The sequence below is a fragment of the Gopherus flavomarginatus genome (genome assembly GCF_025201925.1).
Source record: "Gopherus flavomarginatus isolate rGopFla2 chromosome 13 unlocalized genomic scaffold, rGopFla2.mat.asm SUPER_13_unloc_2, whole genome shotgun sequence".
In the NCBI taxonomy this organism is placed as follows: domain Eukaryota; kingdom Metazoa; phylum Chordata; order Testudines; family Testudinidae; genus Gopherus; species Gopherus flavomarginatus.
Window position 1 is genome coordinate 3,314,647 of NW_026114610.1, and position 21,963 is coordinate 3,336,609.

General features: G+C 49.3%; 1 protein-coding gene and 1 non-coding gene across 4 annotated transcripts in view; one reads left to right on the top strand and one right to left on the bottom strand.

Moving 5' to 3' along the window:
- The window catches only part of LOC127041341 (uncharacterized), a 227,248-nt gene that overhangs the window by 176,251 nt on the left and 29,034 nt on the right, over window positions 1-21,963 (top strand). The gene's annotated exons all lie outside the window — the stretch shown is intronic.
- TRNAI-UAU (transfer RNA isoleucine (anticodon UAU)) lies at window positions 6,748-6,841 on the bottom strand. Its single transcript has 2 exons — window positions 6,804-6,841; window positions 6,748-6,783 (listed from the first exon to the last, which is right to left on the bottom strand). It is a non-coding gene; the product is annotated as a tRNA-Ile (tRNA).

The window sequence follows — 21,963 nt, forward strand, 5'->3', positions numbered from 1 at the left end:
CTGACTGAACTAGCCAGGCTTGCTAAAAGCCTCCACCCCTCCTCTTCTTCTCCATGGCCACTGCCAATTCCTCCTCCTCTTCCTACCTCTTGCACCTGAGGATCACTAAATCTCCTCACCTAGACAGCCAGCCTGTTCACTGCACCCAACGCCCCCATGCCTGAGCCTCCCTGCCAAAGTCCTGCACCTGGCTCCATAGAATTAATTCTCACGTGTCACTGGGAACTCTACATCTTGTGCCCAGAGAGTCTCGGCCTCGCTCAGTAGAAGACCCGAGAAACACAGTGTCTGCCTTTTCTAAAGAAGTGCTTGGAGGAGGCTTTTCTCCCCTGACCATGTGGCCTAATGCTTAAGGTGTCTGACTTAAGATCAGGAGATTGAGGGGTTAAGTCTCTTCATGGTTGTGTTGCTACAGTTTTACCTTCGTGCTGAAAGTCCTGCTTCCTTCAGAGCTAGAACCTCTTCTTGGCTGCTCAGGCCAATGCTCTGGCTTCAGCTAGAGCCCTGGGAAGGAGTTGGGGTTGGATGTCACAAAGGCTGGGGCAGGAGCCCCAAGTCCTTCCAGTCTAGCCTTCGCCATTCCTGACTTGCCAAAGAAAATGGGCGGCTGCCCGGGCTAGCATGTAGAGCAGTTTCCCTCTTCAAAGTGTGTGCCTGTCCCTCTGCTTGAGGGGGCTTGGTAAATAGCACCTTGGGAGCCTGGGTGTTTCTCTGCGTCTCGCCAGCTGGGGAAAAGCCTCTTGGGGTAAAATCTCCTGCCCCACTGCAAAAGTGAGCACTGTGAGTAGGAACAGACAGAGGCCACACCAGGGGACTGGCCCTGCTTTCCTAGCTTCTTCTGATGTTGGCGACAGAGCATCAGCAGCTGCCCTGCACGCTGGTCTGCTGGTTGTATTCAGTGGGTGTTTGGCATGGCAGGAAGCAGCCTGGCTGGGGGTCTTTGTGGCTGTCTGCTGGCCATGCATAGGCATGGTCCTCCCCTCCTCTTGCCCCACCTTCAGTTGCTCTGTGGCTTATAAACCTTCCCTTGGAGTTGTCAGCACCAGCCGCCTCTGTTCTAGGTGTGCGGAGGAGGGAAGGTGTGAGGGGCTTCAGGCTGGGCTCCACCTCCCTCCTGCCAAGCCCTGACTATTAATCCCAGCCCTGGGACTCCTTACTTCAAGCGCCGTGTGGGTCAGAGGAATGTGTGGCAGGAAGCACAAGGGCCAAACTTGTGGGCATCAGGTGAAGCAGTAAGAATCCCAACCAGGTCAAACCACAGGACTACAGGCAGCCATAGCCACCTCTACACCCCAATCCATTGCAGCCATCCCAACCAAAGACCTGGCTCCAGTGAGTGTGAGTCACCCAGCAGGAGGGAAAAGACTTACTCTTAAACAACTGGAGACAGGGAAATTGAGTATTTTGAGCTCCAGGGCTTTACCACAAACCAGCACAAGGTCCCACCGACATTTGAACTCAGACTGCAGGATTTAGAGTCCTGAGTGCTGCCTATTACACCATGGGACCAGCTTGTGCTGCCTTCTCTGGCCATCGGTGACCCTCACGGGGCTGGCTCCTGGAAGGGACTGTTGGCTCTTTACTAAAACTTAGTGGGGTTTTTGGTTGGCTCATTCCCAGTCCCAATAGAAGGGGGAAGGGTCAATGGGAAATCAGGACCCTGAGACTGACAGGCCCCTGGGGCAATGGTCACCAACTGGTAGAGAACAAGTAAGAATTTGTTAATGGAAAAAAATTCCTGGTGAAAATTGGCAAAGCTGTGGAGATTTTGAAAAGTTCCAGTGAATTTACACATGAAGATATAAACAGAGAGACAAACACACAGAGAAAATGAGAAAATCACACACTGCACAGACCCACACAGACATGACAAAAACCAAACCCACACAGCGCACAGAGCCATATACACATAAGGGAAAGCCACACAAAACATAGAAAGAACAAATCCACACCAAAAAACACAGCAAAAGCCCACAAAAAGAAAGCACAAAACCCACATACCAAAAGAATACTAAGCAAAAAACCAATCTGCATGCAAAAGTCATACACACACGCACCCAAAACTATGCCAGACATCCACCAAAATCACACAGGACCCACATGCACATCAACACGACAGACGAAAACCATGACAATATACAGAAAGCCAGGCAGAGTTTGAGTCTCACAGTGAAGAGGGTGAGCACAAAGGTGGTTTGGGGAGCAAAGATTGAGGGTGAGTCGGGGGCAGTGCTCTGGGCTCTGCTTGACCCCTGCTGACACAGGCGGCTGGTGGAGAGCAGAGCCTGGTAGATCTGTGGAATCTGCCCTGCTCTCTGTAAAGCAAGGGGACTTTGGTGTCTTCTGAGCTGCAATTGTATTTTCTGCAGGGCAAACTGATTGGCAGAACCCATTTGCTTAAAGAAAACTAGTGTTCCAGGTGAGGTTTGAACTCACAGCTTCAGCATCACTCAACTCAACACTGCTACTATTAGTTTTGGCACACTAACCCATTGCACCTCGGATGCCTGATTGAGAATCTTGTCTCCTTGATTCATGGCTGGATTAGGGGTGAGGGGGTTGCATTAGCTAAAACAAATCCATATTAATGGCTGCAGAATGGCAGCAGCAGAGGTGGGGAGTCTCCTTCTGTGTGATAGAGCTGGTTCCCCCTTCCATTGCTGAGAGGAAGGTTGGTGCTTTGAACCCACCTGGTGCTGGAATGTCCCATGGGTGAGATTAACAAGACTCTTGAGGAGGGAAGGGAAGGGAAGTCTTTTCTAGTCCTGCCTAGCTCCATTGGTCTCCTGGGGCCCTTTTGGCTCTCTGCTCCCCTGTTGGGGAGATGCAGAGACAAGCCCCCATCTGGGCGAGTCACCTAGAGGCTGTGTCCCATAGAGTGTGTGTGGGAGAGGGGGAGGGTTGGATTGGGCTCAAGGGGAGAAGGTTGTGTGTGACAGTGTGTGGGGGAGGGGGAGGGTGTGTTCCTTAGGATATAAATGATGGAAAACACAAGAGCAGTGACAGTGAAGCCCCCTGTCTCAGTGTTATGACACTGTGTGGTGCTGCCATTCACCTTCCCCTCCTATGGTCTCATCTTTCATTGAATCCAGCATTTTTTCACCTGTCATCATCCCAGAGGTGTCCCACATGCCTCAGATACAGAGTGTCCCTCTTAGAGACGCCGAGGACTGGAACTGAATTCAGCTGCAGGACAGCTCTGCTAGGTCTTTATTCATTTGAACAGGAAAATGCCGAGTGTTTAAATTCATCTCAAGCCTCCTGCCTCCGTTCAGCAAACTCCTGAACATACTGGAGATGGGTCTGGAAATCGATTTTCATTCGAAAAAGTTTTTCAGGGGAATAACTTGGATGGGAACTAGGAAGCCATTATCCTGCATAGGAACATTCACCCACTGATCTATACTCTCAACAGAGAGTGTCATGTATAGCTCAGAGTAGGAACAGCTTTGAACCTGGGGATTAGTAACTTTTCTCTATACAAACACCACAGCTTACAAACTCCCACCCCAGCTCTGTGTCATCAGAGCATAACAACAACTCTCCTTGGAGCACACACAGCTCCCCATCTCCATGCCCGTCAGTCTCTCCAGCATTGCTCCAATACCTTAAAGCAGGGCCTCAACCTCAATTTACCTTAGGGCCAGTGCCAATCCTCCAATCCTCCCAGTGGTTCAATAATGTCACTCATACCGCTCAGAACCTGCCCCCCAAAACTCTACCCCTCAACTGCCTAAGGCTCTAGGAGGAAGTTTGGGTGTGGGGAGGAGGTCTAGGGTTCAGGCCCTGGGCTGGGGTTGGGGACTGAGGTGCAGGAGGGATGCAGGCTCTGGGGGGAGTTTGGGTGCAGAAGGGGTGAGAGGCTGGTCTCTGGGAGACAGTTTGGGTGAGGGAGGAGATCTGGGGTGCAGGCTCTGGGATGGAGTTTGCAGCGCCATAACAAGGGCGAGGCGAGTGAGGCACTTGTCTCGGGCGCGCAAAGCGGAGGGGCACAGCTCTACCACGATCAGCGGCTCTTCGGTGGCAGCTCTACCACTACTGCTTCTTCGGCAGCAATTTGGCAGTGGGTCCTTCTCTCCGAGAGGGACTCAGGGACCCGCTGCCGAATTGCCACCAAAGGATGAATGAAGCAGAGGAGGCAATTGGGCAGCAGGTCCTTCCCTCCAACAGGGACTCAGGGACCTGCCACCAAAAAGCCTGGAGCCAGCCCTTGCCTCGGTCACAAAAATTCCTTGTTATGGCTCTGGGAGTTTGGGTGCTGGGTGCAGGCTCCGGGCTGGGGCAGGGGGTAGGGGGAACAGGAGGAGGGGTGGGGGTGCAGGCTTTGGGAGGGAGTTTGGGGGCAGGCAGGAGGGGTGTGTGGAGGGAGGAGGTGCAGGCTGTGGGAGGGAGTCGGGGGCAGGCATGTGTGGAGGGGCGTGCAGGCTGTGGGAGGGAGTTTGGGGGATGAGGGGGTGTAGAAGGAGGGCATGCAGACTCTGGGAGGGGCCGGCAGCCACTGGAGCGAGCAGGCAGACACTGCTCAGCTCCGCTGCACTGCCAGGGCCCCTTACGGGGAGCGCCTGGGGGGTGGCAGGTGGGGCCAAGGGAGTGACCCAGTCCCAAAACTGCTGGAGCCCCACGGGCAAGACCTGGGAACCAGGACTGCCAGCCAGACAAACACCTTTAAGAGGAGGCGTCCGTCTCCCTGTCAAAAACTGATCTTTCTCCTTCCGTTCAGTGATAGCCTGAAATGTTCCTTATCCCGGCAGAGCCAGAGGACTGAAAGCAGCAACATCAAACCCTTGTGTAGCTCGCAGGGATGGACATAAACACTCCCTGGTATCTGAGGAGATGTTTAGCTTTGCCCTTGGTCAACTACAAGGCTAAAGGGAAAGAAGGTGGCGCCAGGTATAAAGAGTGAAACACGACACATCATAGTTATGCCCATGGTGGCTGCAAAATATTTTTATATACTTCTTCTTATCAACAGTGTATTGTTTTCTCTGGAGTCTAGGCCTTGACCAAGAAATTTGTACCTCAATAAAATAATCAACTGCCCCTGGTGAAGGCAATGGACTTGACACCCACTGGGGTGTCCTTACACAGATACAAGTACTAACAACAATGGCTGCCTTTTAACCATAGATTTTAGCCATAAATTTTAATCAGGGCAATACATTGAAACAAACCCCTGTTAAATCATTTCTCAGCCCGAGTCCTTTACCCACATTCCCTAGAGCATTGGGCCACCATGTGGACGTTTCATTTCCCACCTCAGTTTCACACAGAGACACAATTTCCTTTGCACAAATCCGTGAACAGCAAAACCTCCCTGTGTCTCTGGTCTGAGCCAGGGCATTCGATTCCAGTGAACCCTTCTCTCCTGCAATGGCGATGGGCAGACAGAGGGGTCGTGGCACCTGCATCCCTGCCAGGGAGATATCAGCTCAGCTCTTTCTTTCTGCTGCTGTTGTTAGTCCAGGAAACATCAAGGGTGAAATGCAAGGCTGAGTTCATGCACCAGCCCCCGGAAATATTTCAGTGCCACAGAGAAATCCTGTCCCCGGCTATTGGAATGATGTGCTGGAGATTTGACTAGGAAAGAGACTGTCTGAATTGTCAGAGTGGGGAGTGAACAACACTCTACAGCAATGTCGTTCACACAAACACACTCTCATCCTGCTCCAGCCGGAAGGGAAATGGGCAGGAACTCTCGCTGTTCAGCCAAGGACACACTTACAATGATGTGCAGCCGTGAGTGTGCTGGGGAAGCTGGTCTGAGCAAACAATTTGAAGTGACAATTCAGTGAGAACAGAATTATCGTCTTGTGAAACAATTGTACATCAAGTAGTTGTGGCCGAGTGGTTAAGGCGATGGACTAGAAATCCAGTTCAGAATGTGAGTAGTGACCTCGTCTCCTTCCTGCACCTGCTCTACATTGCTTCCCAGCAGCTTCTCCCCCTGCAGAGTCACCCCAGCACTGCAGTGTGGCTGCCCAGGGTTCAGCAGGGGCCCCTGGCAAGGACAGTGGGTGCAGCTAGCAGGTCAGTATGCCTAGCAGTGAGGCAGCTGTAAAAAAGCAACACTCCCCCCAGAAGTAGAGAGACAGAATTCCCCAACTTTAACATCATGATCCCCTGTAGAAAGCCACGTGAGTCAGTTGTATTTTCACAGGGAGATGCAAAAATCACGTGACACCAAATTTTAAGTTGAGTAAATAACGTTGGGGAGATAGTTATTAACCTCATAAAAATATACAAAAGATCCCTCAACATAACACCTGAAAGCGAAATATGAACAGAGACAAACCTTGTCAGCAAAGGCTCATTTCCCAAACGGTCCTCAAAACGTTACTAATTCCCAACCCTCCTCCATAGCAGCTCTGTGCAGTGCAACTGTTCTGCAGGCAGCTTCCCATTAAATGCTGTTGTGGGACATTCCCAGGCCTGGAAATGTACCAACAACAGAATTTGAAGCGCAAACCTGGCTCCCTGCACCAGGCGGGATTTGAACGTTTTGTCCCCGTTACTTTGTCTTTGTCAATAGTACAGATGCCATGGTGGGCTCTAGGCTCTGCTTGAGGGATCCTGGCTCAGGGGCTGATGGGGGAGAAAGGATTGTAGATTCTGACCTGCACTCTGGAGAGGAGGTAATAATTGAATGGGGTATTTTTAACTCCTCCCCTTCTCAGTGTCCCAGGGCTGGAATTCTACATTCTTCAGGGCCAAGTGAGGAGGTGATGCCACTTGGGTAATGAAAACCAGTACTCCAGGTGAGGTTTGAACTCACAACCTCAGCATAGCTCCTCTCAGCACTGCCCTATAAGTACTGTGTGCTAACCAATTGCACCACTGGAACACCTGTTAATTAGTATTGTCCGAGACCCCTAGGCTGATAAAACCAAGGAGTGACCCCAAAACATTCTCTGTGGAGCTGAGAGCAGGTAGTGACAAGTGTTATACTCAGTAGGGTGGATTCTTCTTAAGGATTCCAGGCATTATTTGACCCTTTTGTTGTTCCCTGTGTAATAACAGAGCTGATTAAGACTCAATGTAGAGTCTTGCTGCAGACCAACAGATCTGAAATCACTGTTAACGAGGTCTAAGCATTAGTCCTGCTTTGGGACAGTGTTTCTCATGCAAGAAACTGCCGAGACTGTGCTAGCAGTGAGGCTTCCTCACTAACAGCTGAAATCAGGGAGAGCTGTGTGAAGTGCAGGGCCCCAGGGGTGCCTGAACAGGGGGGAACAACACCCCAGGACTTTTCAAAATGGGAGGGTTCTGCCTTGCCACTTTGTAATGACTGTAAGGGTGAATGATGAGGGGAGGGGACGGAGAGCAATGAGCGGGAGGAGGGGTCTTGGGGGAAGAGGCAGCGTAGGAGTGGGGCCTTGGGGAGAAGGGGGGGCATGGGCGTGGCCTTGAGTGGAAGGGGTGGGGCTACTGTTTGGGCTCTGGTGGCCGCCACTTTCAGGCAGGGCTGCCCAGAGGGGGGGGGCAAGTGGGGCAATTTGCCCTGGACCCTGGGCCCCGCAGGGGCCCCGCAAGCCCTGGCCGAGAATTCCTTCCCTGGCTAGAGGCGCCTTTTTAAATTTTACTCACCCGGCAGCGGTCCGGGTCTTTGGATGCACTTCCGCGGCGGGTCCTTCAGTGCTGCCGAAGACACAGAGCGAGTGAAGGACCCGCTGCCACTGAAGACTCGGACGCCACCCAATGAGTACAAGAGCCAGGGGGTGGTCCCTTTTTTTATGTCCACTATCTCGCTTTGCCCCAGGCCCCCAAATCCTCTGGGTGGCCCTGCTTTTAGGGAGCCTGTTCCACTCCTGGTGGGACCACAAGACGTCCCAGAGTAGAGAGGGTGGCCAGGAGAGCAGTGACAAGGTGGAATGGCAAGTGACCGGCAATGTGGCCAGACAGCGGAAGGAGAAAGGGGCTTTCCCCCCGGGAGGTGAGAGGTGAACTCTGGGTTTTCATTGACCCAGGACAGTAGCTGTGGGTGAGGTGCAGTGAAGGGAAGGGCACATCCACAGAGCTTTCGGTGTCTGGATTTAAGAGCCCGGGCCAAAAGGCCACTGCCCAGCACACTGTGGGGCAGGTGTTTTGCTCATAGTGTTGTGTTATGAATCCTCATTGTGGTGTTTTCCCAAGTTAATATAAGGTGAGTTTCCTCCTTTTTCTTAAAGTTTCTTTTCTACACTCAGTGGTTGTGAATGGGGAAAGTATCGCCTCTTAGAGGCACCCAGTGGCCAGGGCTAGTTTCCCCAGGTTACTAGGTGGGGGCTTAGGCAGATTGTGTGTTGTATTGTGGAAGAGGAGCCCCAAGGACCCAGACAGGGAATTGTAACTTCAACCTTCAGAGTAAGAGCCAGAGGTGCTGCCAGCTGAGCTAGCCAGGCCACCTAAACATATTAACCCCTTTCACCGCAAGAGCAAACACTGGGTACTTCTGTGCTTTTCAGCAGCTGGGAAAGAGCCTCTTGGGGGAAATATCTCCTGCCCCACTGCCAAAAGGAGCCCCTTGAGTGGGAACGGTCAGAGGCCCCACCTGCTTTCCAACCACCTTGTGATGCTGGCCGCAGAACGAATGCTGGTCTGTGGGTGGCCTTCAGTGGGGGTTTGGCATGGCAGAGAGCAGGCTGGCCGGGTGTCTTTGTGGCGGTCTGCTAGCCACACATAGGCATGGTTATCTCCTCCTCTTGCCCTGCCTTCGGTTGCTCTGTGTCTTTTAAGCCTTCCCTTGGAGCTGTCAGCACCAGCCGCCTCTGCTCTAGGTGCCCAGAGCAGGAAAGGTGTGTTGGGCTCCAGCCTGGGACTCTTCCTCCCTCCTGCCTAGCCTTGACTATGAAGCCTGGCCCTGCCCCTCCTTCCTTTGAATGCCATGTGGGCAAGAGGAAGAGTGTGGCAGCTGCAGGGACCAAAGTTGTGGACATCAGGTGAAGCAGTGAGAAACAACCATATGGTCAACCCACAGGGCTCTCTAGCCAGACTGTTAAGTTCTAGGACCCCAACCTATAGCAGCCAGCCCTCTGAAATGGCCAGACCAAAGACCTGTCTCCAGTGGGCATCAGTCATCCAGCAGGAGGGAAAAAACTCACTCTAGTTCATCCTGAGAGAGGGGAGCCAAGCACATTGAGCTCCATGGCTTTGCAGGAAACCAGCATTGCTCCAGGAGGTCCCACTGAGATTTAAACTCATATTCCAGGATCCAAAGTCCTGAGTGCTGCCCATTACACCATGGGACCTGCTGCCATTTCATTTTCTAGACCCCTGTGACTCTCAGCTGGATGGTTTGTACCCTGCACTTATTGCTTCCCACTAGCAGCTTCCTCTTGCGGGACTCTCTCTCCTCCTCCATCGACTGTGGTCCTGCACTATCAGATCCGCAGGTCCTGCCCTGAGTCCCCGCATCCCCCTGCTTTGTCTCCATTCCCTGCAGGCCACAAAAATGTTAGGGGAGCTGCTTCTCCCTTCACTCAGTGCTCCTGCTCATATCGGCCAGCTGCAGCCTCATCTCCTGGAACTCGGCCAGCTGTCGTTTGATCCGGTCATACAGTCACATGCTGACTGGCTCCTCAGCATGGATGCTCTTGTGGAAACCCCACAGGTGACGCTGCAGGACTTGGTACTGTTGGTTTCTTTAATGTTGTGGTATTTCCCCAGCAGCTGGAACTAAGCCGCCAACAAAGAAGGGGGGCGGTGGCAGGCTCCGGGATGGAGTTTGGGTGTGGTGCAGAATCTGGGCTGGGGGAGGGGGTTGGAGTGCAAGGGGGACAGCGGCAGGCTCTAGGAAGGATTTTGGGTGCATGAGGTGCAGGTTCTGGGCTGGAGCAGGGGGTTGGGATGCGGCACCTATATCAGGCAGCTTCTGAAAGTGACCCACACCCCCATTTGGCACAATTCCTACATGGAGGAGGCTGGGGGAGTCCTCTGGCACCACTGCCCACAGGCACCACCCCTGCAGCTCCCACTGTCGCAGTTCCAATGGCAGAGTTGGCACTTGGGGCAGGCACAGCGTGCAAGAGACACACCCCACAGGGGCCGCAGGGACGTGCCAGATGCTTCTGGGGGTGGTGCGCCGTGTGAAGCGAGGATGGGCAGGAATCTGCTTTAGCCCCACTGTGCTGCTTGTAGTGATGGCAGGAACCCCCGGGCCCTTTCCAATCACCCGGGGCCAGCTGCTCAGGCTTTCTGAAGGGGAAGCAAAGGGAAGCCACAAGAGTGGTCATGCACCCCCCATGAGCAGTTCTGGGGAGTCTTTTGGGAGCTCCTGGAGTAGGCAGCAGAGAGGTGCAGCCTTGCCACAGAGTCTGTTTCCCTGGAAGGGAGAGGAGGCTGCAGGGTGATATCCCACCTCTGAGCATCCAAGAGACTCTGCTCCCCATTGCCATGCTGGAGCCTCCACATTTATTTATTGGCAAATAAAATTTGCAGAATTTTAAACTACTGTGCACAGAATTTTTATTGTGCAGAATCTCCTGAGGAATGAAACCGACTCAGGGAACCTCCTTGAATTGTCACTGCTTGGTTAACCACTCAGCCACCACATCAATGCAGAGAGAGTGCCAAGCCCTACTGCTATGTGGGGGTGGGGGCTGGGGTCAGGTCATACACATTCAGACTGTACGCTCCCCCAGCTACAAACCGCTGCTGATTTCCCATTTAGGACATTAGCCCTTACTGACAAGGTTTGTCTGTGGTCTCTTTTTATCTCATGCTGCTAGTTAGAAGGATATTTATTTATTTATTTATTTTTCAAAAATACACAACTCCCTAAACCTGCTTTTAGCAATCAGAAGAATTTAGTGTCACCTTATTTTTGCCTGCCCCAGTAAAAAAGAAGAGGCTTTTGTGGGTTTCCTGACTCAGAGGATGAAAACAAACGTGTCGGTCCCAGGGGTGGCTCTAGGCACCAGCAAAGCAAGCAGGTACTTGGGGCAGCCCATTTGCAGGGGCAGCAGCTAAGAGGGATCCAGCCTGGGAGCGGTGACCTAGAATCCTACTTTTGTCATCTCCGACTCAAAGAATACTTCCAACACACCTCTGAACAACATCCTAACCCACAGAATCCTTCCTACCAACGTTATAATAAAAAGGATTCTGCATGGACTCCTCCTGAGGGTCGAAACAGCAGACTGGACTTCTACATAGATTGCTTCCGTCAACGTGCACAGGCTGAAATTGTGGGAAAGCAGCATCACTTGCTCCATAACCTAAGCCGTACTGAACACAATGCCATCAACAGCCTCAAGAACAACTCTGACATCATAATAAAAAAGGCTGACAAAGGAGGTGCTGTCGTCATCATGAATAGGTCGGAATATGAACAAGAGGCTGCTAGGCAGCTCTCTAACTCCACATTCTACAGGCCATTACCCTCTGATCCCACTGATGATTATCAAAAGAAACGACACCATCTGCTCAAAAAACTCCCTGAAAAAGCACAGGAACAGATCTGTACAGACACATGGCTAGAACTCCGACCAGGTGTATTCTATTTGCTACCCAAGATCCATAAACCTGGAAATCCTGGATGCCCCATCATCTCAAGCATTGGCACCTTAACAGCAGGATTGTCTGGCTATGTGGACTCTCTCCTCAGGCCCTATGCTACCAGCACTCCCAGCTATCTTCAAGACACCACTGACTTCCTGAGGAAACTACAATCCATCGGTGATCTTCCAGAAAACACCATCCTGGCCACTATGGAGGTAGAAGCCCTCTACACCAACATTCCACACAAAGACAAGCTGTCAGGAACAGTATCCCCTATAATATCATGGCTAACCTGGTGGCTGAACTTTGTGACTTTGTCCTCACCCACAACTATTTCACATTTGGGGACAATATATACCTTCAAGTCAGCAGCACTGTTATGGGTACCCGCATGGCCCCACAGTATGCCAACACCTTTATGACTGACTTAGAACAACGCCTCCTTAGCTCTCGTTCCCTAACGCCCCTACTCTACTTGTGCTACATTGATGACATCTTCATCATCTGGACTCATGGAAAAGAACCCTTCGAGGAATTCCACCGTAATTTTAACAATTTTCATCCCACCATCAACCTCAGCCTAGACCAATCCACACAAGCGGTCCATTTCCCTAGACACTACTGTGCTAATAAGCGATGGTCACATAAACACCACCCTATACTGGAAACCCACTGACCTCTATACTTACCTACATGCCTCCAGCTTCCATCCAGGATGCACCACATGATCCATTGACTACAGCCAAGCTCTAAGATACAACCGTATTTGCTCCAATCCCTCAGACGGAGAGAAACACCTACAAGATCTCTATCAAGCATTCTTAACACTACAATACCCACCTGCTGAAGTGAAAAAACAGATTGAAAGAGCCAGAAGAGTACCCAGATGCCACCTACTACAGGACAGACCCAACAAAGAAAATAACAGAACGCCACTAGCCATCACCTACAGCCCCCAACTAAAACCTCTCCAGCGCATCATCAAAGATCTACAACCTATCCTGAAAGATGATACCTCACTCTCACAGATCTTGGGAGACAGGCCAGTCCTCGCTTATAGACAGCCTCCCAACCCGAAGCAAATACTCACCAGCAACCGCACACCATACAACATAAACAGTAACCCAGGAACCTAACCTTGCAACAAAGCCCAATGCCAGCTCTGTTCACTTATCTATTCAAGTGACACCATCATAGGATCTAATCACATCAGCCATGCCATCTTCGGCTCGTTCACCTGCACATCTACCAACGTGATATATGCCATCATGTGCCAGCAATGCCCCTCTGTCATGTACATTGGCCAAACTGGACAGTCTCTACACAAAAGAATAAATGGACACAAATCTGACATCAGGAATGATAACATTCAAAAACCAGTGGGACAACACTTCAACCTCTCTAACCACTCACTGACGACTTGAAGGTGGCAATTTTGCAACAAAAAAACTTCAAAAACAGACTCCAAAGAGAGACTGCTGAACTTGAATTAATATGCAAATTAGATACAATTAACTCAGGCTTAAACAGAGACTGGGAACGGTTGGGTCATTACACTAATTAAATCTATTTCCCTATGTTAAGTTCTCCTCACACCTTCTATGGGTCATCTTAATCACTTCAAAATGTTTTTTTTTCTCCTGCTGATGATAGCTCATCTCAATTGATTAGACTCTTCCTGTTGGTATGCATACTTCCATCTTTTCATGTTCTCTATATGTATAAATATCTCCTGTCTGTGTGTTCCATTCTGTGCATCCGAAGAAGTGAGCTGTAGCTCAGGAAAGCTCATGCTGAAATAAATTTGTTAGGCTCTAAGGTGCCACAAGTACTCCTGTTCTTTGCGGATACAGACTAACACGGCTGCTACTCTGAAGCCTGGGAGCTGAGAACCAACAGGGGGCCCTGGGAGCTGTAGTTCCTTGGTTAGCTCCCTGCCTATAGAGTCAGCCTTGGAGCAGGGAAAGAACTACATTTCCCAGCATTCCCTAGGCTGCTATCAACAGGGAAGGGAGGAGAAGGGAGTATGGTAGCTGAAACCTCATGCTGCAGCTTGCTGTGAATGGAGAGGTCACTGCTAGAGCGGGGTGGCACTGTGAATGGGGAACAAATGTGCCCAATAAGTAGAAGGCTTTGGCCCTGATACCCAGGGCCGTCCTTAGGCATAGGCAACACAGGCAGCTGCGTAGGGCCTCTGAAAATTTGGGGCACCACCGGGTCTTAGTGTCCACCCCCTTGATTTCCTATCCCTGTTCTGACCCTTCCTGCAGGCTCCCACAGATGGCTGCTCTAGCCTGGTGAGTCTTCCTTGGGAGGGAATCTAGTAGTTAAAAGTGAATAAACCTCCAGCCTGCCAGACCTATTAGCACAACACTGAAACTGTTAAAGAGACATTCAAGGGGTAATAAAGCCATTTAACAGGCCTTTGCCAACCCCAAGGTATATACTGACAGGTTTCAGAGTGGTAGTCCTGTTAGTCTGTATCAGCAAAAACAAGGACGAGTCCTTGTGTCACCTTAAAGACTAACAAATTATTTGGGCATAAGCTTTTGTGGACTAGAACCCATTTCATCAGATGTCCACGAAAGCTTATGCCCAAATAAATTTTTATACTGTCAGTTTCTGACTTTACTGACAAAACAGTTGTGCATTAATGTAATATTTACACAGAACATGTCAGTCTACAGGACCTTAGTTTAAAATTTGCTTTAAAAATATTTAATTAGTGAGCTGGTGAAGATTATAAAATCACATTTCTAAAAAATGCTTGCATAGAGTTTTAGATGCACAATCATCTTTAGCCTTAAATGTGTGGATCTTCAGAAGTACAGTTTTTAAAATAAATCCTTCAAAAGACCTCCCTTATCTAAAATACACATTTTAATTACTATAGTTAAAAAAAAAGTACTTCCAAGTCTTCCTGTGTCCTTTCTGTCCATCCCTTCACCACCTCTCCCCCCACTCCCCACTGAAGAGAGCCTTTAAAGGGACAACAGTCCTTCCCTTCCAGATAGCTGGACAAGGAGTTTCCCTTTCTTTACTTCTGACTATCCGACGAACTAGTTTTTAAAGAACCCTCCAGCAAAATCAGTACCTTAGTAAGACAAAATCCTTGTTATACCTAAAATCTTTGGAAACATATTTTTTTAAAGTTGGTGAAATTTCATAACCATGTCTCTTGTTATGGAGATCACACAAAGTAAATTACTGTTCCCTTTTTCTAAAAGCAATGAACATTGTTATGAACACACTAAACCTCTCTGATTAATTTAAAAGAATGTCTTTGTTTCAGTGAGTTAAATATGTAGTAATCTGGAATGTTGGTTTAAGATTTGAGTACATTTAAAATATAAATTCAGTTTAGAAATACTGATTAAGAAAATGTAAAACAGAGAAGAGCTGCATCATGTATTCCATTATATGTAATGTTGTATTCAGTAGGACAGCTGACTCACCCTTACTATGAAGTTTTTGCAAATAAATCTCTGACAAACTTCAGGGCATATCAAAAAACCTGTGACTGACATTTTTTATTCCCAAATTTTAGTGCTTTTAATTAGGTACTTTCTTCATGTCCATTCTGCATGAGGGAGAGGGCATGGAAGTCTCTGCGGGGAACTGTGACTCTCCACCACCATGAGGCAGGCCGGGCATCTCATTATCCTTTGCTGTCAAGTCCCTCCTCCCCCTCCCCCTCCCTCTCCCCCACCAGGCTGTGAGCTTGGGCTGCCATCCGGCATAGGGGCACCAGTTTAATAATACTGCGTAGGGCCCCATAAATCCTAAGGATGGCCCTGTCGATACCCCCTTCAGAAGACATCCCCAGACTGGCTTAGGGACACTGGTGTGACCTCACCTTGCAGCCCCCAAAGAAGGAATTGGGGGGACTAAATGGACAGTGCCCCTCTCTATCTGAAGCCTAGCAAGGGAGGTATGTGTGTCCCACTAGAAATTAAAATGCAAAGTAAGGGAGGGGAGGCTCTACTGGACCTGGGCAGCTTTAGATACAGTACCAGGCACGTAGGAGGATTTCCACTTCTGAGCCATGGAAGCAGAAATTGACTTTTCCTTTCCAGATTTAGCTAATATTCAGAAAGGGAATCTAGCACCTGCCTTCCAGATTTGAACACCTCAAAATTCAGGAGTGCTCAAGCTCAGTTTGGGCAGCTGGTACTTCATTTCTCCCAAATCAAATATACTGATCTACTGTAATTTGCTGTAGAAAAAGTAGGATGAAATTGAGCAAGAAATGCTCCCCAGAGGTTTTTAGGACTGGAATTGCTATTTTCAACAGCCATTGCCTTTTTGTTTGTTTAAAAGAAAGAGAGTGATATTGCACTGGCAAATTCCCCATAGAAACAAAGAGTGGAAGAAAGAATAATAAAGGCATCTCAACTTTTCTTCATTTATGGAGGACAGTCTTACAATATGCATCCAGATATCTTCCAATCACACAAGCTGAAAATTGTTCCACTTTACTGCAGCTCTGTAACCATGTGGGAACCAATCCTGTCTGTGTTCTGTGCACATCCAAAATTCCTGCTGAATGACCCACCTTGGGAGCAAGTTACCAGTGACCCAGGGCTGGGGCAGAAGGAGGGTGCAGGTGGGGGGAGGAGCTCAGGGTTGGGGCAGCAGGGGGTGCAGGTTGAGGGGGCAGAGCCCAGGACTGGGGCGGCAGGGGGTGTGTGGGTGGGGGAGCACTGGTGGGGGGAGATCCCAGAGCTGGGGCAGCATAGGGTGTGTGTGTGTGAGAGCCCAGGGCTGGCTTGGCAGGGGGTGCGGGTGTGGGGACAAGAGCCCAGGGCTGGGATGGCAGGGGGGTGAGGGTCAGGGGGTACAGCCCAGGGGTGGGGCAGCAGGGGCGTGGGAGTGGGGGGAGGCCCAGAGCTGTGGAGGCAGGGGGTGCGGGATGGGGGAAGAGCCCAGGGCTTGGGCAGCAGGGGGACAGGGGGACAGACAAATTTTTTTTGGCTTGGGGCAGCAAAAAACTTAGAGCCAGTCCTGCCTCCACATACCGTAAGGTAGGTAGGAGCGGATCATTATTATCCCTACTTGAAAGAGGGAGAAGCTAAGGCTGAAAAAGGAGAATTGACTTGCCTGAGGTCATACAGCCAGTCAGTGGCAGAGTTGGGAGTAGGACCCAAGAGCCCTGATTTTCAAACTAACCATCGGATCTTGAATTTCAGACACTGAATGACCTGAGTAAAGTGCTCTCAGATGAGCTCCAGATCAACAACAGTGCACAGTAATTATTCAGCAAGTATTTGAGGAGAACTGCAATGTTACAGAGAATTGTGAACTGCTCAGAGACCATCAATGCAGAGAAGCAGCAAAATTCATCAAACATATAAGTGGTTATGACTTATTTACTTGGTCTTAAAAGAGAACAAGGAACTGAGTCTTCTCCCCTGTCAATAAGCCCCTGCTCAGCCAATCAGGGTAGAGAATGAGGATGAGAGGCTGAGGGTTCTCACCAGAGAGCCCAAAGGATGGCCAGGTCACTGGTGGGAATCACTGCCCAAGCACTATTTCAGCCCCACATTTTTGGGTGGACCTCCCATAGTGGGAGCTGCCGAGCACTCCCCCGCAACACACACACACACACCCCCACACCCCCCAGAGGGGACACTAGAAGCAAGAGAAGAAGAGAAAGGAGGGAGGGATGGATGGAGGAAAAGGTGAAACAAAAAGGACAAACCCTAATGTTCCCAGTGATTCTAAGGGACAAAATCCCAGGTGCAGAATAAAATTCTGCCACCTTAAGCTCGTGTTTTCCATGCCTAGAATTCAACTGACACCAGATGGATCAGACTGAAAAGGTTTCAAACCTCAAGGAAGCTCTTACCTTCTAGACAGGGATGGCTGTTTTCTAGTAAAATCAGGAAAAGGGAAGGAGAAAACTCGAAAGAAGTTCCTCCTGGTGCTTACATACCTGAACTCAAATACTTTCTCAGTCCTCAAAGAGAGACCTGGAGAAGGAGACTTGCTGAAGCAAAGCCACAGAGGTCTCTGAGGTTTCCCTGGCCCCTCGCTGCTCTCCTGCCTGGCTGATGTCAACATCTCTCTGTGAGGTCACCACCTCCCCACCACCTTTGACCAATAGTCTGAGGTCCTGCAAAAGGCTTTTGTGATGTCACTGTCACACCCCTCCCTTGCTGTGCTAATGTCCTGCCCCTGGCCAGGAACTTTGGAAGTTTGAGCTTCTCCCTGTGGTCACCCCACTCAAGGAGCGTTCGTTCTAGGAAGCAAGCTGGCTAGACAGGAAAACATCAGACGCTGCTCCCAATGCTACACTCCATTTTTCAGAAATTAGTCAACTTTATGGCCAGAAGAGATTATTAGAGCATCTAATCTGACTCCCTGCATATCACAGGCCTCCTGTATGACACAATAGCTACTTTTGGGGCAAACACATTCCAGAAAGGCATCTAGTCTTCATTGAATGACATCAGGAGATGGCAAATCCACCACTTTCCTTGGTAGCTTGTTCCTGTGGTGAATCATCCTTGCTGTTGCTTATTTGTGCCTTAAGTGTAATATGAATTTGTCTCTTTTCATCTTCCAGCCATTGGGTCTTGTTATGCTTTTCGCTGCTAGATTAGAAAGCCCTTTAATAGCCAATCTTTTCTCTCCATTAAGGAATTTCAATGAAGTCAGCTTTCAATCTTCTTTTGATAAGCTAAACAGATTGAGCTCTTTCAATAGCTCACTAGAAAGCATTTTTCTCCAGCCCTCAGAACATTTGGTGGCTCTTGGCTGCCCTAGCTCCAATTTCACAACTTCTTTTTCAAATGAGGACACCAAAACTGGACGCAATATTCCAGTATCAGTCTCACTGATGCTCTGTCACCTCCTGTGACGTTATTGACATATTCTTTAACTATAGATCACTGTTGCAACCACTAATATATTTGCACCCAGTATTGTAGAAAGGTTGTCATGTAAAGGGTGTATGGAGAGGTTCTGATTGGCTGATTATAATGATGCTATCTCTAGATGTGTATCTTTTTTGGTGTTGACATTATGAATATTGGCTCTATGCTGCCCATATTTCAAACTTGTGCTATGCTTCCCGGGAACACCCCAGCCAGACAAGTTGGTGTCAGTTCTGCCTAGCCTGCTTGATGGCTCATTAAGGACCATGAGTTATGCAACTGACCCATTGAGAGAAGGCAGATATGCCTTGTGACTCAGCAAGATATGCAGGGACCTGCCTACAGACAGAACTTTAAGGTTTTTTTCTATGCCATGTGCTGGATAGAGTGTCCTTGGGACAAAGAAAGCAAAGACCACATGGCAAGAGACTATAAAAGGCTGATGCCTCGTCTCCATCTTATCTTCAATCCTGCTTCATACCTCTGGAGGGACTTTGCTACAAACTGAAGCTCTCTACAAAGGACTAAGTGACCCATCCCAGCTGTGGATGGACTCCAGAGACTTGATTTCAACCTGCAGTTTATTCCATCACTGCTACAAGCCTGAACCAAGAACTTTGCCATTACTGGGTGTGAAGGGTTCAAATCCATGTGCATTTTATATAACAACCTGGTCTATGGATTGTGCCAGCTCTTTTCCAGACCCAGAGTCCAGAGCATGGTCAAGGGACCAGAGGCCTAGCAAATAGTGATCAGCTAAGAGAAAGCTGGGGTAAACGGAAAGCCTCGCTTGCTAAGATAGGCCTGGTCAGCAAATTGCCAGGTGTTGGAGCTAAGAACTAAAGAATTGTGTCTTATTCAGAGTTGCAGATTGAACAAAGAATCCCTTTTTCTCTTGTGTTTGTTTCTTCTGTAGGGAGATGTTCTTCCCACACATCCAACCTTGAATTTATGAAAAGTTGGCACATGTCAGTATAAAATATGGCATCCTTCCACCACCCTTCCAAGGGACCAATGCCTTTCCTTTAGACACACAGAAAACAATCTTTATTGTCATATACTTTCACTGTTTCTTTGCTTTAACACCTACGAATGTACCTGTTGGACTATCAAAAGAGTTGCTCCATTTCTGTGGACCTCAAATCAGAATTCAACATAAAATGTTATTAGTATAAAATATCTATCAAAGTATTCATTAAATGTTAACTTGCTAACTTGAGACTATGGGCAGAGACATTATGTAACCTGTTAACCACTGGCTAATGTGCTATCTTGTTTTGCTGCAAAACCTATCTCAGGGTGTGGAACTGCCTACCCTGTCACTTTCCCCCACCCATGAAAAACCTATATATTCTATTGTAATCAATTGATAGGCTCAGAGACATTGTCAAATAAGCAAGATGACTCTCCGCCAGCGCTGTGTGTAATAAACTACTTTTATTGACCTCTACACGGTGTAGATTTATCTCCTTCACAGACACCTGCTGAATAAAGAGGAGATTCAGCATCCAGCGCCTCCACCTCTCCCAACAGCTTGGTGATCTTTTGAGGAAATGGAGAAGACTGCCTTTGCCTCCTCTCCCGACAGCTTGGTGATCTTTTGAGGAAATGGAGAAGACTGCCTTTGCCTAGCTGTACATTGCTTGCAAAAGAAACAGGTCTTTTTGGTGACAAGTGTTGAAAGGAGCCACTAGGCAAATGTGGAGACAAGAAAAACATCTCCTAACTGAACTTGCATCTGTGGATGCTGAAGCCACAACACAGAATGCTAAACGCTATATGACCACGGCTGAAGTCAGAAGAGTCTCTACCGAAGTCTTTTTCCACCAGCAGGGGCCTCTCTGTGCACAGAACTCCTGGTAGATTGATGGCTGCAGGCAGTGGAGAACTCTATTTTGGCATCTCTTTGTCTCTTTTGTGGTGAACATCTGCAGTGACTGTTAAAAGGCCTCAGGATAGTGGTCTTTGGGAAGAGGTGGCTGAAGAGCCTTCCTAGTAACCAGGAAATCTTGGCTTGGCCTGACAGTTCTTCCTTGCTGAACCTAATGTGTCTGTTGGCTCCTTTTTCATATCTCTTTTCATAAGAAGAAAAAACCTGTCATCAGAATCCTTCTAAGTGGTGGTTCAAGACAGAGAGAGCCTTCCTTGCGGCTGAGTCTTGGTGCCATGGGGCATGTTTCACCACTGCAGTGCCTACTGTTGGCCATCCTGGCAATTAGGTCTGGTCCACCAGTGCACCTTCATCCAGTGGCATCTGGCTGCCATCTGTTCTATCATTAGGACCCATCTCGCTCTCAGGACTTCAATGTCCTCTTATGGACAGAGCCCTCTGGCTGTGCCCCACTCAGTTCTCTCCCCGCTTCCAGGGGGCAGCTGTCCTCTACCCAGACACTTGCCTCAGTGGCCAGCTGCAGTCCAGGGTGTAGCCACCTGTGTCAATGGCAACTGAGGCAAAAGGGGTGCACCTCCAACCCCCACCATCTGTTTCCCTGGACCACTTCCCCACAGACCTAGCACCTTCCTCCACCTTTGTATAAGGGCCTCAGACTGGCAGTAATCAGCCAGGAGGTCACTCATGCTCCCCTTACCCACCCAGCACTACTCTGATCATGGCACCCGTCCTTGTCCTTGTCCTTGTCCTTGTCCTTGTCCTTGTCCTTCAGGGGAGCCAATCCTCCCTCCTCAAACTCCAAGGAGTGACTGACTCTTGCTGTGCTGAGCAGCCTTTTATATATGGGCTACTCCAGCAAGCCTTCTCCTGATTGGCTCTCCCAATAAGCCCTTTCTTGACTGGCTGGGTTCTGTGCCACCTCTGCAAGGCTGCCTTAATTTTTTTCCTAATTGTTTGGGGCAGTCACCCCACCACACTTGGAAAGTGGCAAATGAGAAGTCTAGAGCTGAAGGAAAGGTTACCATGACTCAGAACTGAGCCGAGGTTGCTGTGACTGAAACACAGATCACTAACCAGTATATGATCACAGTGGCTGGTGGGAGAAGCACATGTTAGAAGCCCTCTGTCAACTCAGCTGTGGCTTTCTGTGCACAGAGAGCCAGACACCTCAAAGTCTACAAGTCTTGAGGGAAATGGAGAAGGTCTGTACTTTGGAATTTGCAGGTGTTGTCCTGGACCATCAAATGGAACAGTTGTAAGCACTTTCTTGATGCAGGCACCATGGCTTAGCTGGCTAAAGCACCTGTCTAGTAAACACGAGATCCTGGGTTCAACTCCCAGTGGTTCCTTGTTGTACGGCTTTTGTCTCCTCTGCTCACATTTTCCTGTGTCTTTCTAGGAAACAGAAGAGACCTCCCTTGGTATCCAAGTAACTGCTTGCTAAGGAAAAGGCTTCTTTGAGAGAAGCATTGGAAAGAATCAAATCACAAGCCAGGAGTCGATGAAAAGGCTGCTGTGACTGGCATTAGCGTGGCGGTTGCTTCAACTGCAATTGCTGCAACATGAGAGCCTGTGCCACGCATCCTTGAGGTTCGCTGGGGATGTCCACACACAGGCCATGTCACCTTCCTTTTGATTGTCACTGATGAGAAATGGAGCAGCTGAGAGAAAAGTCCCAGAGAGCAGCACAGTGGCTAAGCTGGCCAAGGCACCTGCCAG